Raw genomic sequence first — 15,845 nt, forward strand, 5'->3', positions numbered from 1 at the left:
AAAGGCTCTCCAAGTCCAGGACTCTGCATAGAAGGTTACCAGGGAAACAATAGATCCTCTGATCTGTTTCTACTTGAAAGACTTTAAAGAAACCATCTCCCTGGTGTTTAAGTTGGAAAGGGAAAAGAAAGAGAAAGATACAATCAATTATTTACTAAATTAGATTATTAATCCAAAAGGCACAGAACTCTTATTACAGTGAAAAAAAAGTAATTTTAGCTTTATTATATAGATATTATTTTTCTTGGCGGTACCCTGGAGCTGATACTAATCTTCCTACTAGATTGGTCTTTTATTCTTTCCATGTTGCACATTTCCTTTGCGAATCTGGAAGTAGAGTTTCAGAATACATCCTACTCTTCATAGACTCAGGCCGAAACCCTAATCATAATTCTTATCATCTACTGATTACAATTCCTGTGACATTAATGTCCCCAGGAAAAAAAGTTATCTAGCATTTGGTGTGCATTATAATGGTAATTGCTCCAGTTAGTAGCTGAGAACATAGTCACCTGCCACCTAGTGTCTTTAAAAAAAAACTGCAACAAATGATTCCTTCAGCCAAGGTTCCCTCTGAACTCCCCTTTGGAGTTTAGCTTCACACTCTTCTAAAGGTCAGGCTGCTCGTTCTATACGAGACTTTTAGACCTGACTTCTGCACTCTGAACAGCAGAATCCCAGCTGTCACTATCATGTAGGGTCTCTGTGGTCCATACGAAAGAATATCCGAAGGAGCACTCAGACTCAGAACTTTAATAGGAGAGCCAGGGATGGCTCAGAATGGCTGGAACATACCATGGCATGAAAGTATGCAAAGTACATAGACTTCATGCAATACTGTTACCCCAATGATAATTATATGTAGCACTTGCAATGATATTTTAATTTAGCACTTCATAAATGTTTAAATGTTTACTATAAGGTGGGCACTGGGAACAAGACAGTGTCACACATAACCCTTGGAAAGCCTATGTTCTGTGGAGGGAGATCGATCACAAACACACAAACAAGATAAATCCATATTCATATATATTTATAGAGGAAATAAACAGGGTCACAAATTAAACTTACAGGATCACTTTGTTTAAGGTGGTCAAAGAAAACCTTTCCCAGAAAGTGATATTTGGATGAGACTCAAATACTGAGAATATGCCAAGTATAAAAAGAGAGTCTTTCCAGGCAGAAGGATCAGCAAATGGAAAGACCTGGAAGAAAAGGGCCTGGCATGACCACGGGCCAGAGAAAAGGACGATGTAGCTGAAGTGTGATGGATGAGATAGAGTGGTACCTGTTCTCTAAAATAGCCGATTCGGGACAGAAAAAGGAGTAGCACTGCTCTCTGAGAATTAAATCTTGAAATCAGTACAAGATGGATTGAAAATATACTTATTGGGACTCTTTTTGGTTCTAAGAGAAAGAAACCAAAGTCAAACCGAATTAAGAGAAAACAAAGTTGGGAGGTGTTTATTCGCTTATGGAATCAGAAAGGACACAGGTGTGTCTGGAGATGCTGGAACCAGGGATTCTATGTCACCAGCTTCTCTTTCTCTCATTCCACTTGCATGTTGGATCCAGTCTCTTACCACTAGGCTAGAACCATGGATGCTTGCAGTTCTGAGCTTATATATAGCATTCTAATCAAGCAAGAAACACAGTTTCTTTTCTCCCAACTCAGTTTGAAAAACCCAGGGAAGGACTCTGATTGTCCTGACTTTGTGCTCACCCCTTGAACCACTTGCCATGGTCAGGGAAGTGAGGGACTATGGCCCAGACAGCCTCTGTGCTGTAACCATCCCTGCGGCCAATTACTACAAATGGAGAAGATGTGTGGTAATATGGCTACAGACCCTGGGATGTCAATATCACTCTAATTTGTCTATTGGGAAAGAGAAAAAAGATATGCTACATCATATTAAGGCTAGCATACCAGTAAAGACATATATATATATATATATATATATATATATATATATATATATACACACACACACACATATTTTATTAAAGTATAGTTGATTTACAATGTTGGCCAATTTCTACACATTCTTTTGATTGTATCACTCCCCATCATGTTCTATCCCAAGAGACTGGACACAGTTCCCTGTGCTATACAGCAGGACCCTATTGCTTATCCATTCTAAATGTAATAGTTTGCATCTACTCATCCCAAACTCTCTGTCCATCCCACTCCCTTCCCCTCCTCCTTAGCAACCACAAGTCTGTTCTCCATGCTTGCAAGTCTGTTTCTGTTCCATAGATAGATTCATTTTTGCCACATTTTATTTTATTTCATTTTTAATTTTTATTTTTTGCTTTTCAGAGCTGCACCCGCAGTATATGGAAATTCCCAGGCAAGGGGTCAAATCAGAGCTACAGCTACTGGCCTACACCACAGCCACAGCAACTTGATATCTGAGCTGCATCTGCAAAGTACACCACAGCTCACAGCAATGCCAGATCCTTAACCCACTGAGCAGGGCCAGGGATCAAACTGGCATACTCATGGATACTAGTTGGGTTCTTTACTGCTGAGCCACAATGGGAACTCCATTTGTGCCATATTTTAGATTCCATATATAAGTGATATCGTATGGTATTTGTCTTTGTTTTTCTGACTTACTTCACTTAGTATGAAAATTTCTCATTGCATCCATGTTGCTGCAAATGGCATTATTTCATTCTTTTTTATGGCTGAGTAGTATTCCATTGTGTGTATGTACCACATTTTCTTAATCCATTTATCTGTTGACTGACAGTAAGATGTCTCTTTAGGTTAAAAAGAAAAAGGAAAACCGGGAGTTCCCATCGTGGCGCAGTGGTTAACGAATCCAACTAGGAACCATGAGGTTGCGGGTTCGATCCCTGCCCTTGCTCAGTGGGTTAACGATCCGGCGTTGCCATGAGCTGTGGTGTAGGTTGCAGACACGGCTCGGATCCCGCGTTGCTGTGGCTCTGGCGTAGGCCAGTGGCTACAGCTCCGATTCAACCCCTAGCCTGGGAACCTCCATATGCCGCGGGAGCGGCCCAAAGAAGCAGCAAAAAGACAGAAAAAAAAAAAAGAAAAAGAAAAAGAAAAAGAAAAACCAAGGCAGTATGGAGTGACATTAATACTACCCAAAGACGGAATATGCCCCTCTAGGAGTATTGTTCAGTCATTAAAATGCAGGAAAAAAAGTCCCAGAGGTGAAACCTGGCAGCTGTTACCTAAGTGACATCTGGAGGGAGAGAGTCTTGGCCAGTGTCTCGCATGCTGAGGTGTATTGTTGAGCCAGCCACTCTGTGAAATAGTCCCTCTGTGGCCCATCCCATTTTAACTGGACATGATCAGTGAGTTTTGATATTATTTTGAAGTACATCCTCACTGAAGAACTTAAGAACCTTTTAACGTTGCTAGGAGTAGTCTTAGTTCTTTTCCCAGTGAGGTGTTTTCTTCTTTCATGACCCAGTTTTGGTTGATGTACTTCTTTGTCTCATACCTGTTCACTTGGGATTTTGGTTTCTTGTAATATCATTAACAAGAATATCTAAGTCTCTGCATCCACTATTGCTGTTAGTTCACATAGAATTTGGCATCCTTTTTGCTAGGCAGACTTTCTTTACTTGTCTCTAAAGGGTTCTACAAAATACACTCCTGCTTGTTACTTGTTATAGGAGAATAGCTTCTCCTGAAATTTGTATGATACTATAGTTCAGGTAGGGGTGTGTGTGTGTGTGTGTGTGTGTGTGTGTGTGTGTGTGTGTGTGTATCCCTCTGGCTCTTAGCTGCCTTGTTTTCAGCATGATCAGCATCCCATTTTTTGGAGAAAGCTCCGTATTTCATTGTTTTTGACATTAAAAGAAGTAACATTTACTGAAAATGGGTCCAATCTTGGACAAAATTATGAATGGAAGTAAAAATCGAATGTAAAATATTAAATACCATGCTAGCCTGCATAGAGTTTTCTCTTAATTATTTCCCTCATGTATTCACTCACCAACTCAGCTGATGTTTACTGAGGACTTATGATATGCTGTGTACAGGGAATATAAGGGTAAATAGGATCTCATTCCTCATTATAGTCACAATATGCTATAATCACTTGATTCTCAATAATATCTTGAATCCACCGTGTCTGAAATAAGATGATGAATGAGAATTGTACTTTGTCTTAAGACCTTTTAGAAATTTGGGACTGGAACAGATAAACTTGTGCACAGCTGATGCTGATGCTCAGCACTACGTGGTGAATTTTAAACACTGTGGCAGAGATGTGTTTAGAAGGAAACAATTGGTTGTCATTGGAGATCTGGGGGAGGAGGTCACTGTGGTCATAGTGATGGAACTGGCCTTTGTAGGACTTGAATAGCTTGCACTGGTGAAGAAGCAATAGGAATTCCAGGGGATTGGGCACATAAAAGGGCTGAAGAGGAGTGCTAGGGAATCAGGTGAGAGAGTGTGGACCGATTTTGTAGGAATGAATCATTGAGTCCACTGGGAAGGTAGTGGAGCAAAGAATTGGAGATGGATGGAAAATTAGGCTAAAAGTCACAGAAGGCAGAATGCAGGCCACCCAGTTTCCATGCATAGCCTTAGACTTTGTTGTGTAGCAATGGCCATCTATCAAAGATGTGTGATCAAAAAGATATCTTGGAGTTCCCGTCGTGGCGCAGTGGTTAACGAATCCGACTAGGAACCATGAGGTTGCGGGTTCGGTCCCTGCCCTTGCTCAGTGGGTTAACGATCTGGCGTTGCTGTGAGCTGTGGTGTAGATTGCAGACGCGGCTCGGATCCTGCGTTGCTGCGGCTCTGGCGAAGGCCAGTGGCTACAGCTCCGATTGGACCCCTAGCCTGGGAACCTCCATATGCCGCAGGAGCGGCCCAAAGAAAATAGCAAAAAGACAAAAAAAAAAAAAAAAAAAAAGATATCTTTGTCAGCAACTTGCAGAATGAGCTTGGTAGGCAAGAGGCAGAGAAGGGTGGAGGTAAATGTATCCCTTAGCTGCTGCCACTTGTCCAGGCAAAAGAAGATCAAATCTGACTTAGTTGGAGCCTGTGGAAACATAAGAGAGATGAGTTTGGGGGACCCAGGAGATGGAGAGAAGGCGGATGAAAAAGGGGAGGAGGCACTGAGGTTGACTTCAAGGAATCTCACTAGAGTGTCAAGGATGGTGATGTCACACATCAAGGTAGAAAACTAAAGATTAGGGTAAATTTAAGTTTCCGGCACAGCAAGCATGAAATTTTAGAGAAACATTCAAGTGGAGCTGTTCAGCTTTAAACTGTCCCTAGCACTTCATTGTACATACTAGTAGCTGCTTCTATGGACTATCTGCCTCGTGCTATGTGTTAAGCATCATAACATCCGGTCTAAGTAGATATCAACAGGCACACTTGCCAGATAAGAAAAATGAGAAGGTGGACCTTAAACTTGCCCGAGTTCACATAGCTAGTGAAGGGCAAAGCCAGAATTTGAATTTAGTTGTCTGATTCTAAACCCCTCATATTTTTTAAATACATCGCTCTCCTGCTTTTATAATGTCTCCTCCTTTTTTGAGGGACAATTCAGCTTAATTGCTTTAATTAGGTGTATAAAACTATTCTCAGCCTGTAAAGAAAAGTTGTAGGTTATTCATTTCATTCTTAGGGTAAAAGGAGAAAATAATATTTGACATATGCTCAAAAGCATATAACTGAATTCTCCTGGGGGGTGATGAGCAAGCAGAACAAACAGAACGCAGGTTCTGTTAGGCTCTAGAAACAACTTTACCCAGAGGTAAAGTAGATATGTATCAATAAGTTAGGCTCTAGAAACAACTTTACCCAGAGGTAAAGTAGATATGTATCAATAAGTAGATATTATATGTGTAAGAGACAGTTATTTATCGAAAGTTGAATACTGATCTCATCATCAGTTCTATGTTTAACAGTAGACTCTATACAGAGAGATTGAGGCTCACTTCTACTTCATTGCAAAAACTTATTATTTCATGATGCTAATGTCGCTACCTGTTAATATAGCCTGTGACAATTGTGTTCTCAAGAAGCTTTGGGATATCTTAGACAAAGCTTCTCCTGCTGGTGAAATTTGAAATTGCCCTTCAAATACACAGGTATAGGGATCATTCTACCATTCCTATTCCTTGGGGTCAATGTCAGAGTGTTGTGGGAGCAGTATCATTTTAAAAAACTATATGGATAGATAGATAGATAGATAGAAAGATAGATAGATAGATAGATAGATAGAAAGATAGATAGATAGATAGATAGATGAATGATAGATAGACAGTCTGTAATGATCTCTAATGGAGATATTCCTAAAGCAGTGGTCCTCAATCCTGACAGCACATTTGAATCATTTGAGGAATTTTAAAAAAATACCACCACCCTTGGCCATACACTGAGATTCTGAATTAACTGATCTGTGTGGGGCCCATGCACCAGTATGATTCTCATAGGAAACTGATGTGGACAATCACTGACCCAAGGTGAGTCATACAGAGAGATGAGCATTAGACCCAAATTTGAACCCTACTGCACTATCTATTGGTTTTGTCATTTTTCTGTCAATTATTTACCTTCTCTGGGTCTCAGTTTTTCATCTGTACAATAAGAGTAATACCTACGCCATGGAGTTATCCTAAGATTAGAGATAAGATATGCCCAGTACCCCATGCAATAAATGTTGACAGAAAGGCTGAGAACTGGATGAGAGGCTAAGATAGAAGTGAGGGGCTGGAGGAGGGGAGAAGGTAGAGCAGAGGCAGGAAAGGGCCCCACAGAGCAAACTCGGTCCTGCCTCCATCTTAGAAAGATTCTTTTGTTTCCTGCTTCTCACGTTTTTTTCTCTGAAGTCCAAACAGTCTCAGAAAGAATGAGAAATTTCACCCCGGGGAAGCCCTGCAGTGCAGAAAACCTTGATGCTCCCAATCCCCTTTCTCTCTTTTCTTCAACATGGGGAGGTTTACACCACCTGTGCACAGCTAGAAACCTCACTCCTGGGCTCTGATTCTTCCTTTGAAACATCACACCACCTGAGTGGTCCTGAAGATGCCCCCAGATGAGCAGCATCAGTATCCCGTGGAAATTCACCAGAAATGTGGAACTTTGGGGCCCTCCCCAGACCTTCTGAGTCAGAGACTGGGGAAAGGGCCCAGCAAACTGTTTAACAAGCTCCACAGATGATTTCCTTGCTGAAGTTCGAAGCCCACTGTATTATATATAGCAGGCGCTCTCAGCAATAGAAATGGTTGCAATGAGTAAAACCACAGCGCTCTCCATTTCCTCACTATTGTGTCATGTTAAACCCCTAAGTCTTGCCTTCTTGGCTCAGTATATTTAATAAGTGAGAGGATATCCAAATAATTTAATTTTCCTTTGGAAAGAAATTAAAAATTATCCTTTAGACTTTACTTGCTAAAGCTTTCAGACAAGACTTACAGTTAACACTTTTCCATTTTGCTACTGGCATATTTGCCTGGGTGTGAATGTGTGTATGTTTCGATATGTATTTATTCATTTATTCACCTTTGCAAAGATTTCCTTTCACAATCACTTTTCTAGATATCGCAGGTTACTCAGTGGCTTCTCCCAACTAGATATGTTCCTCCAGTCAGGTTGGTCTGCCACCAGGGATCCTCATTTCCAGCCACAGTGCCCTTTACAACACAGGGAGAGACCCCCAGTGCAGGACGTAAAAGCTGAGAATCTGAAGTCGGCCAGGCATAGGTTTTATTGCATGCATATTAACAGAGCCACTAAACCTGTATTTTTGGATAAATGACTTAATCTCTGAGACCCTCGTTTCCTTACCTCTTGCAGTGGGATTAATAATAACACCTGTGCCTACCTTGCAAGGTTTGTGCAAAACATGTTAAATACTCAATAAATACTGCCTGTTGGTATTGTGACTTCCAGAAGTCTTCTAATAATGATAGGAAATACTTGTAGATGTTTGAAGACAGCATAAGTGGATAGTAGGATTTTTGTGGGATTTGAGATAAAGCATTCAAAGCAGTACTTTCAAACCTTAGCACATGGATACAAATGACCTGAGGTTCTGACTAAAATGCATACATTTGTTGATCCAGTGTGTCTGAGGTGGGGTCTGATATCCTGCATTTCCAGCAAGCTCCCAGGGGACAGTGATGCTTGTTCCAGTTAAAAGTCCTGGGCTTATGTTCTGGAACATGTTAAATACTCCATAAACATTATCTATTGGTATTGTGACTTCCGTGCTTTTAATAACAAGTTAAAATACTTGTGGAATTTTGAGGTCGATTATGTAAAATCTCCATCTTTCAAAACCATGAGATGATTACAAGATCCAGCTATTCCTAAATACTTTGTTTAGGTTAGAAACAAACAAACAAAAAACCAAAAGGCATAGGGGGAGGAGAATATTTTTCCTCTTTATAATGAGCTACTTTGCATCCCAGTCAGAGGGCTTTTCTTCACGTGCTTCCTTTTCCCTTTGACCGAAAATGCTCTCCCCTCTTTGTCCCCAACTCAAATTTTTACCTGACCTCAACATCCAGCTCTTCCAAGAGAAACCTAGCTATCAGCACAAAAATGTTTTACCATACAACTTTGCAGGGTGTGATTCTATAGTAATAATAACACATTTTAAACAAGTCCACAAGCACCAATATGCTTGACAATCAATGTTGTCCTTCCTACCATTTGAAGAGACCATATGTTTATGACGCTGCTGCCATTGCTTAGAAGAGTTTTAGATCTTGTTTTATTTTTATTTTTTGAAATTGTCTCTATATTAGTACACACAAGGCTATGTTGCATGACAAAAATATCCTAATATGTCATTAACTTTTTTTTTTTTCCTTTGGTCTTTTGTCTTTTCAGGGCCGCACCTGCAGCATATGGAGGTTCCCAGGCTAGGGGTCTAATCGGAGCTGTAGCCGCCGGCCTACACCAAGGCCACTGCAATGCCAGATCCGAGCCGTGTCTGCGACCTACACCACAGCACAGATCCTCACCCACTGCGCGAGGCCAGGGATCAAACCTGCGTCCTCATGGATGCCAGTCCGATTCGTTTCCACTGAGTCACATGGGGAACTCCATAATATCTCATTAACTTAATAGTATAAAAGTTTATTTCTCACTCACCTCATAGTCCACAGCAGGTCAGAGGCCTTTCCTGGAGGTTCAGTTCCAAATACTGATTCAGGCATTAAGGCTCCTCCCGTGTGTGGCTCTGCGGTCGTAGAACACTTGGCGGTGGGCTGAGGAGGAGGAACATAGACAGTTGCTCAGGAAGTCTATGATCCAGACTGGAAGGCCTCCCATAGTCCACTGGCCAAAGCCCCATCCAGTGTCCCCCAGCTAAGTGCACACAGGATCCAGAAAATCTCAGTGCCCAGATAAAGCAAACAGTACTGGTGCATGTCCACCAGGTCCTATCACAGACTGAGAGTCATTTTATAAAACGGTGCACGGAGAGCAGCAACACCAGTGTGTGAGGAACAGCCATGTGCGATGATTAGTTGCAGGTGTGTGGGTATCATCCACGTCAGCTCTCAGGGTGGCAGGGCAGAGATGGTGGCAGAACAGGCCACTCCCGGGGCAGCCACCTCTGGTCGTTATCAGCCTAATCTGTTTTATTTGTGTGCCATGCTGATATCATTTTGTGGTGTGGAAAACAAAGGCACTACAATTGGGTTATAACTAGTTGTTAACCAAAAGCCATTTATGTCCCTTGGCCACTCCTCCTGGCTCCTCTCCAAAATCAAATTTATCTCCCAGATAGCTTCCTAACTCGAGCAACTCACCTAGGTTTCTGTATACTCTGAAGGTAATTCTAACCACTGAGCCACGATGGGAACTCCCTCTAAGAGGAGTTTCAAAAATATTTTAATTACCAGTGAAATCACCAGGAATAAATGTCTCAAGCATGAGGGAGCTACTTTAAAAGAGATAACCTTCATTTTTTTTTATGTATGAATAGTGTTCTTGTTAAAATAAATACTGTGCAAGTTGACTCTATCTTGCCTGGAATAATAATCCTTCCTTTCCGCCTCCTCCTCTTCTCTTTCTTTCTTTTTTCTTCTTTATTTTAGATATGTTACAGACCAGTTGTTCTTCCCCTTGTGGCCTCCCCACAGTAAGTAGCTTGCTGCTAGGCCTCTGAAAGGTGCCCAGGAAAAGTGATTGGTTGATTAATGTGTTCTATAGACATGTCGATAAGACAAAGTAAATGTAAGCTGGTGCAGATCTTTTAAGGTGAAGAACTTTTAAAATTCCCTTCCGGAGATAATTATTTAATCTTAGAATCATTTATTTGGAAGGATTGCAATCCTCTTTAATAATCCAAGCCACATTTTAATATATGTCTTTGAGTTTCTTTCTTTCTAAATTGTTTCAAACATGTAAAAATTCCAGAGAATATTACTTTAAAAGTATCCACCACTGACCTTAAATTATTATATGCGACAGACCTTATTGAATTATTAAATGCTATAGATCATATTCCAGTAAGGACACTGCATCTGTGTGCCATCATCTCTCTTCAGAAGCAGCTACTATCCTAAATTTGGCAGTTCTTATTCCTATGCCTGTTATTTGTTAGTTCATATGTTCATGCACAGAAATACTTTCAGTAATATTTTATAGGCTTCCTGTCATGGCTCAGTGAAAACGAATCTGACTGGGATCCATGAGGACACTGGCTTGATCCCTGGCCTTCCTCAGTGGGTTAAGGATCCAGGCATTGCCATGAGCTGTTGTGTAGGTCGAAGAGGAGGCTCAGATCCCCTGTTTCTGTAACTGTGGCGTAGGCTGGCAGCTGCAGCTCTGGTTAGACCCCTAGCCTGAGAACCTCCATATGCTGTGAGTGTGGCATAAAAAGACAAAAAATAATAAATAAGTAAATAATAAATAAAAATAATGGCGATGTATTAAAAAATAATATTTTATAGGTTAGAGAATTGTATAAATGGTATTATTTTATTCCTATATCTTTGACATTTGCCTTCTCTTTTTTGCCTAACTTTATGCTTCGGGGTATGTGTTGTTATGTGCATGTCTAATCATGTCTATTAACTGCTGTATAATATGCCATACCATGAGAAAATGTATTCATCTATTCCGCTGTGTTAATATACCTCCAGGTTGTTTCCAATATCTTTGCATTTACAAAAAAAAATAATAATAATAATAAAGCTTCAGTAAATGCCTTGTAAATGCCTTTTTGGGTGTATGCCCTAGAATGTTTACAGGACAAGCCCATAGGGGCAGGATTGAGGGCTTTACAAGGTCTCGCTGTTAACTTTACAAGCTCATGTCAAATGGCCCTCCAGGGGTGCTGGGTTAGTTTTTACTCCTCACCAATAGACAAGGAGAGCTCCTACTGCTGCTTAACTGGGTATCATCAGACTCAAGCTGCTGGTTGTAAAATATATATATTTTTTTTTACTTTTAAATTTGTATTTTGCTCTAAAGTGCCAAGGCTGAGTACTTTGTCAATATGTCTGCCATGCATGGTATTTTATGTGTGGGTGTATGTGTGTGTGAAGAACAAATTCTTAACTTTTGTCCATTTTTCTATTGGGTTGTCTGTCCTTTTTCTTCATTTATAGGAGTACTTTATGTATAGTAGTCAGGGCCAGTCTTTTCACTCAGTTCATGGTGTCTTTTCATGCACAGAACTTTAAAAGTTTAGTATAATCAAATGTGTCAAAATCTTTTACTCCTAAGTTTTGGCTAAGTGAGTTTTTTTGTTTTGTTTTTGTTTCTGTTTTTGTCTTTTTGCAATTTCTTGGGCCGCTCCTGCAGTATATGGAGGTTCCCAGGCTAGGGGTCCAATCGGAGCTGTAGTTGCCGGCCTACGCCAGAGCCACAGCAACACGGAATCCAAACCCCGTCTGCAACCTACACCACAGCTCACAGCAACGCCGGATCCCCAACCCACTGAGCAAGGCCAGGGAACCCGCAACCCCATGGTTCCTAGTCAGATTCGTTAACCACTGAGCCATGACGGGAACTCCAGCTGTGTGAGTTTTTTAATATTTTCTTCCCTACACTGAGATCATGAAGAAATTCTGTATTTTCCCTAAGATTCCTAGTTTTGCTTCATACATTTAGATCTTTGATCAATCTGGAAATAATTTAACTTAATATATGATATAAAGAGGTCTAATTTCATATATGTGTGTAACTTCTATATGAATAGCCAATTATTGCAAGACCATTTATCAATTAGCTCTTGCATTTTCCATTGATATGTAATGCCACCACTGTCATACAGCAAATTCTCAAATGTGAGCAGGATTCTTTCTGAACTCTCCACTCTGTTCCACGGGTCGCTATGTCCAGCACTTTGTCACACCACACTGCCTTAACAATTAGTTTTATAGTAAGTCTTGATATCTGATAGAGTGCCTCTGCTATCTGGCCTTCTTTTTCGATGTTGTTAAAGCTATTCCTAGCCCTTTTCTTTTACATACAATTTAGAATGGACTTGTCATGTGCAACAAAAAGCCCGGCTGAAGCTGTCATTCGACTTGCATTAGAATAGATGAATTTGAAGAGGAGTGAAAGCTTTACAATATTGTCTTCCTAGCCTTGAACCTGGTTTCATCTCTCCCTTTATTTAAATCTTTTCAAATGTCTTTCAGTGAAATCTTATCCTTTTTTTTTTTTCACAATTGAATACCTTTTGTTAGCTTTAATAGCAGGCACGTTAATTACATTTTCTGCTTCGATCCTCACAATGCTGAGTTAGATATTTTCTTGTCTATTTTATAACTAAGAAAATTAAAGTTCAGAAAGATTAAGTAACTCACCACATGTGATTAGTGGCAAATGACAGGGATGGGACACAAAATGAGTGCTGTCTGACCCCCAGTCCAATGCCCTTCACCTCCAGTCCACACTCTGTCCTGTGTTGAGTGTCTTCAATGAAAGCACTTTTTTTTTTTTTTTAAATCTTTTTAGGGCCGTTCCCATGGCATATGGAGGTTCCCAGGCTAGGGGTCAAATTGGAGCTGTAGCGGCCAGCCTACACCAGACACAGCAAGGCCAGAACTGAGCCACCTCTGGGACCTATACCACAGTTCATGGCAATGCCAAATCCTTAACCCACTGAGTGAGGCCAGGGATCAAACCTGTGTCCTCATGGATCCCAGTCAGATTCATTTCCCCTGAGCCACAACGGGAACTCCATGACAGCACTTTTTACTTGAAAAACTTAAGGGTGTTCAAAAGCTCAAAGTAGCAATTATAATGAGCATATATCTCCAAAACAGTGCTTTGCAAACTTTAATGCCTATGCTAATAACCTGGAGATCCTGTTAAGTGTATCTCTTGATCCATTCGGTCTAGAGTAGTCTAGGATTCTGCTTTTCCAAGGAGCTCCCTTTTTTGAGGTAATCACAAATATCTTTCAATGAAATATTATAACTTTTTCCATATTTACCAGTGTTTAGGTTAAGTTTAATACTAGGCACCTTACATTTTTTATTATTAGTGCTCCCGTTATTTACATTTTCTTTTTAAATTCTCACAATGCTATGAGTTAGACATTTTATAACTAAGGAAACTAGACTTGTAAAGATTAAGTAACTCATCCATTGTCATAGGTAATAAATCACCAGGTAACACCCATACTCCTGGCCAAAGGCGCTCACTTTGAGAACTACAGCTCTGTAGTTTCTCTGGATAATGACCCTTTAATTAACAATGGTTAAAGGTGAGAACTCCACCAGGTGGCAGCAGAAGCTCATTATTTTATCTAGAGTGACTTTCCACTTCCTTCTGGATTATTATTGGCAGATGCCTGACTCCTTACATTGTTTCAAGGGGTGGAATCAGGTTCCCTTCCCCTCTGGGTTCTGTGATAGCTTCCCTACCACAGTGCATCCTGTGGACAATGGACTTTCATCAAAAGCATCCAGCTTGGACATGGTTATCATGCCCTAAAGCCTCTCCCAAAAAGCATATTTCAAGAGGCTTATAAAATGAGAATGAAAAATTGTTTCCCATCAGTTGCTTTCTCATCATAGTGAGTTGTTCAATTTAGGCACCTACCCAAGAATGGGAGGTATGATGTGAAATGTTTGGCAGGATATGAGAGAAGGAAATGATTCATTCGTTATGGGGGAAGGGAAACATTCAGGCAGATAAACCTGAAGCCGAGTCCAAAGATTCAGGCAAAATCCAAGGAGCATGTCCATGGACCCTTAGCTTCATGCCTGAGGCCAGGCCCAGCTTGTGCCGAGAAACTTCATACCACCCCTCTTTGTTTTTTCTTCTTCTTCTGAACCTGAAAAAAAAAAAATTTTTTTTTTTTAATCATGGCAAGGAATCCTAATGTTCCCACCCTGAGCTTTGTAAAGCAGAAACAGTCCAGTCTTATTAAGACAGTTAATGCTCTTCTGATTTTTAGTTACTTACCAGCATAAACTTGTGCACTGGGGAGACTGCAGGGTCAGCCCCCAATGTACCCTGAGCAGCTAAAGTATTTAGTGTAATTTAGCAGTTCCTGGGAAAGTCTCCTGCGCCCCCCACCTCACCTCTCCTTATTCTGCAGTCATCAATCATCTTGCAGAGCACATGGCCACTGTCTTTCAGATTGCTTTGTCAGTGGAGCAAATGGGCTCAAAGAAAAGCAAGCAAACTGCAAAGGGTAGTTTGAGGCTGTGCTTGGCTGAGACTAGCACTGACGGAGAACTTAACCTGCTCCACTGCTTGAGAGGCTAGGCAGGCCAGGGAGCCTAAGAAGGGCCGGCAGGATGGTCACGGTTACGATGTTATCAGTGGACCCATTAGTTAGGGGTTGCTCCTTCAAGGGTTTGCTTGGAAAGACGTCTCAGAGAACATGTTTCTTTACACTGAGGTCCAAAAGTGGAAACTCAGAGAGTCAGGGTCCCTGTTCCAGAGTCATATGGCTACAAAGTGTGGATCTGGGCTATGAACCCAGGACTCCAATGAGTGGACTCTCAGATACTGGGCTTCACACCCAAGAGATGTGTATTGAATTCATTTATTTATAAGAGAAGTTGTACTTTGTAAACAAACAAACAAAAATATAAAAGTGAAATACCAGAAAGAAAAAACCGATCATCTAGAGATAGGTAAGTGGCAAAGAGAATAAGAATGTTTTTCACCATCAGATCTGATCTCTGGATTTTCTCTGGGTCTGAGGATTCTGGTTCTATCACCACAGGGCGTGGTGCCCCAGCCACTGGAGCTTTCGGCCACAGCTCCCTGCTGCTGCCTTGAAACAAACCTTCCTTATGGCTCTCTGCCGTCTTCCTTCGAAGTATCAAGGGCATAGCCTGGATCATAGGTTAAGACACTGAGATTAGTTGCTGCTATTCTTTCACCAATGTCTCTCAACTCTCTTTTGGTCACAAAAGAATATAGTGAAAAGCTACAGACCTTCTAATCTATTAAAGAATATACACACACCAGGGCACACAGCTTCAGGGAGGTTCATGTACTACCTGAATCCTATCCAGAAAAATCAAGCCATTATTTGGGTTATTTAAATTGAGACACATTTACAAAATGCCACTGGCACCCTTTAGTAAGAGATAGGCTAAAATAAGAAGGTATAGGACCTGGAAGTTGTTCATCATAAATGTGTACCATTACATGTGTCCTTTAGGTAGACATAAATAATAGTGCTTTGAAACTCTACAAAAAGAAGCATTTTTTTATTACTCAAATGAATTTATCACATCTGTAGTTGTATAATGATCATAACAATCTGATTTCACAGGATTTCCATCCCACAGCCCAAGCACATCCCCCCACCCCCCAAACTGTCTCCTCCAGAGACCATAAGTTTTTCAATATCTGTGAGTCAGCATCTGTTCTGCAAAGAAGTTCCATCTGTCCTTTTTTCAGA

The 15,845-nt window shown here is 40.8% G+C and overlaps 1 long non-coding RNA gene across 1 annotated transcript in view; it reads left to right on the forward strand.

Moving 5' to 3' along the window:
- The window catches only part of LOC106508433 (uncharacterized), a 268,215-nt gene that overhangs the window by 210,269 nt on the left and 42,101 nt on the right, over nt 1–15,845 (forward strand). Inside the window, exon 6 of the long non-coding RNA XR_014838401.1 lies at nt 10,054–10,097. This is a non-coding gene — a long non-coding RNA (uncharacterized LOC106508433). The remainder of the gene's footprint in view (nt 1–10,053; nt 10,098–15,845) is intronic.

This window comes from Sus scrofa, chromosome 2 (assembly GCF_054392235.1).
Source record: "Sus scrofa isolate SSC_HxYL_T2T_F1_AM1 chromosome 2, Sscrofa_HxYL_maternal_Yorkshire_Landrace_v2.0, whole genome shotgun sequence".
Lineage (NCBI taxonomy): Eukaryota > Metazoa > Chordata > Mammalia > Artiodactyla > Suidae > Sus > Sus scrofa.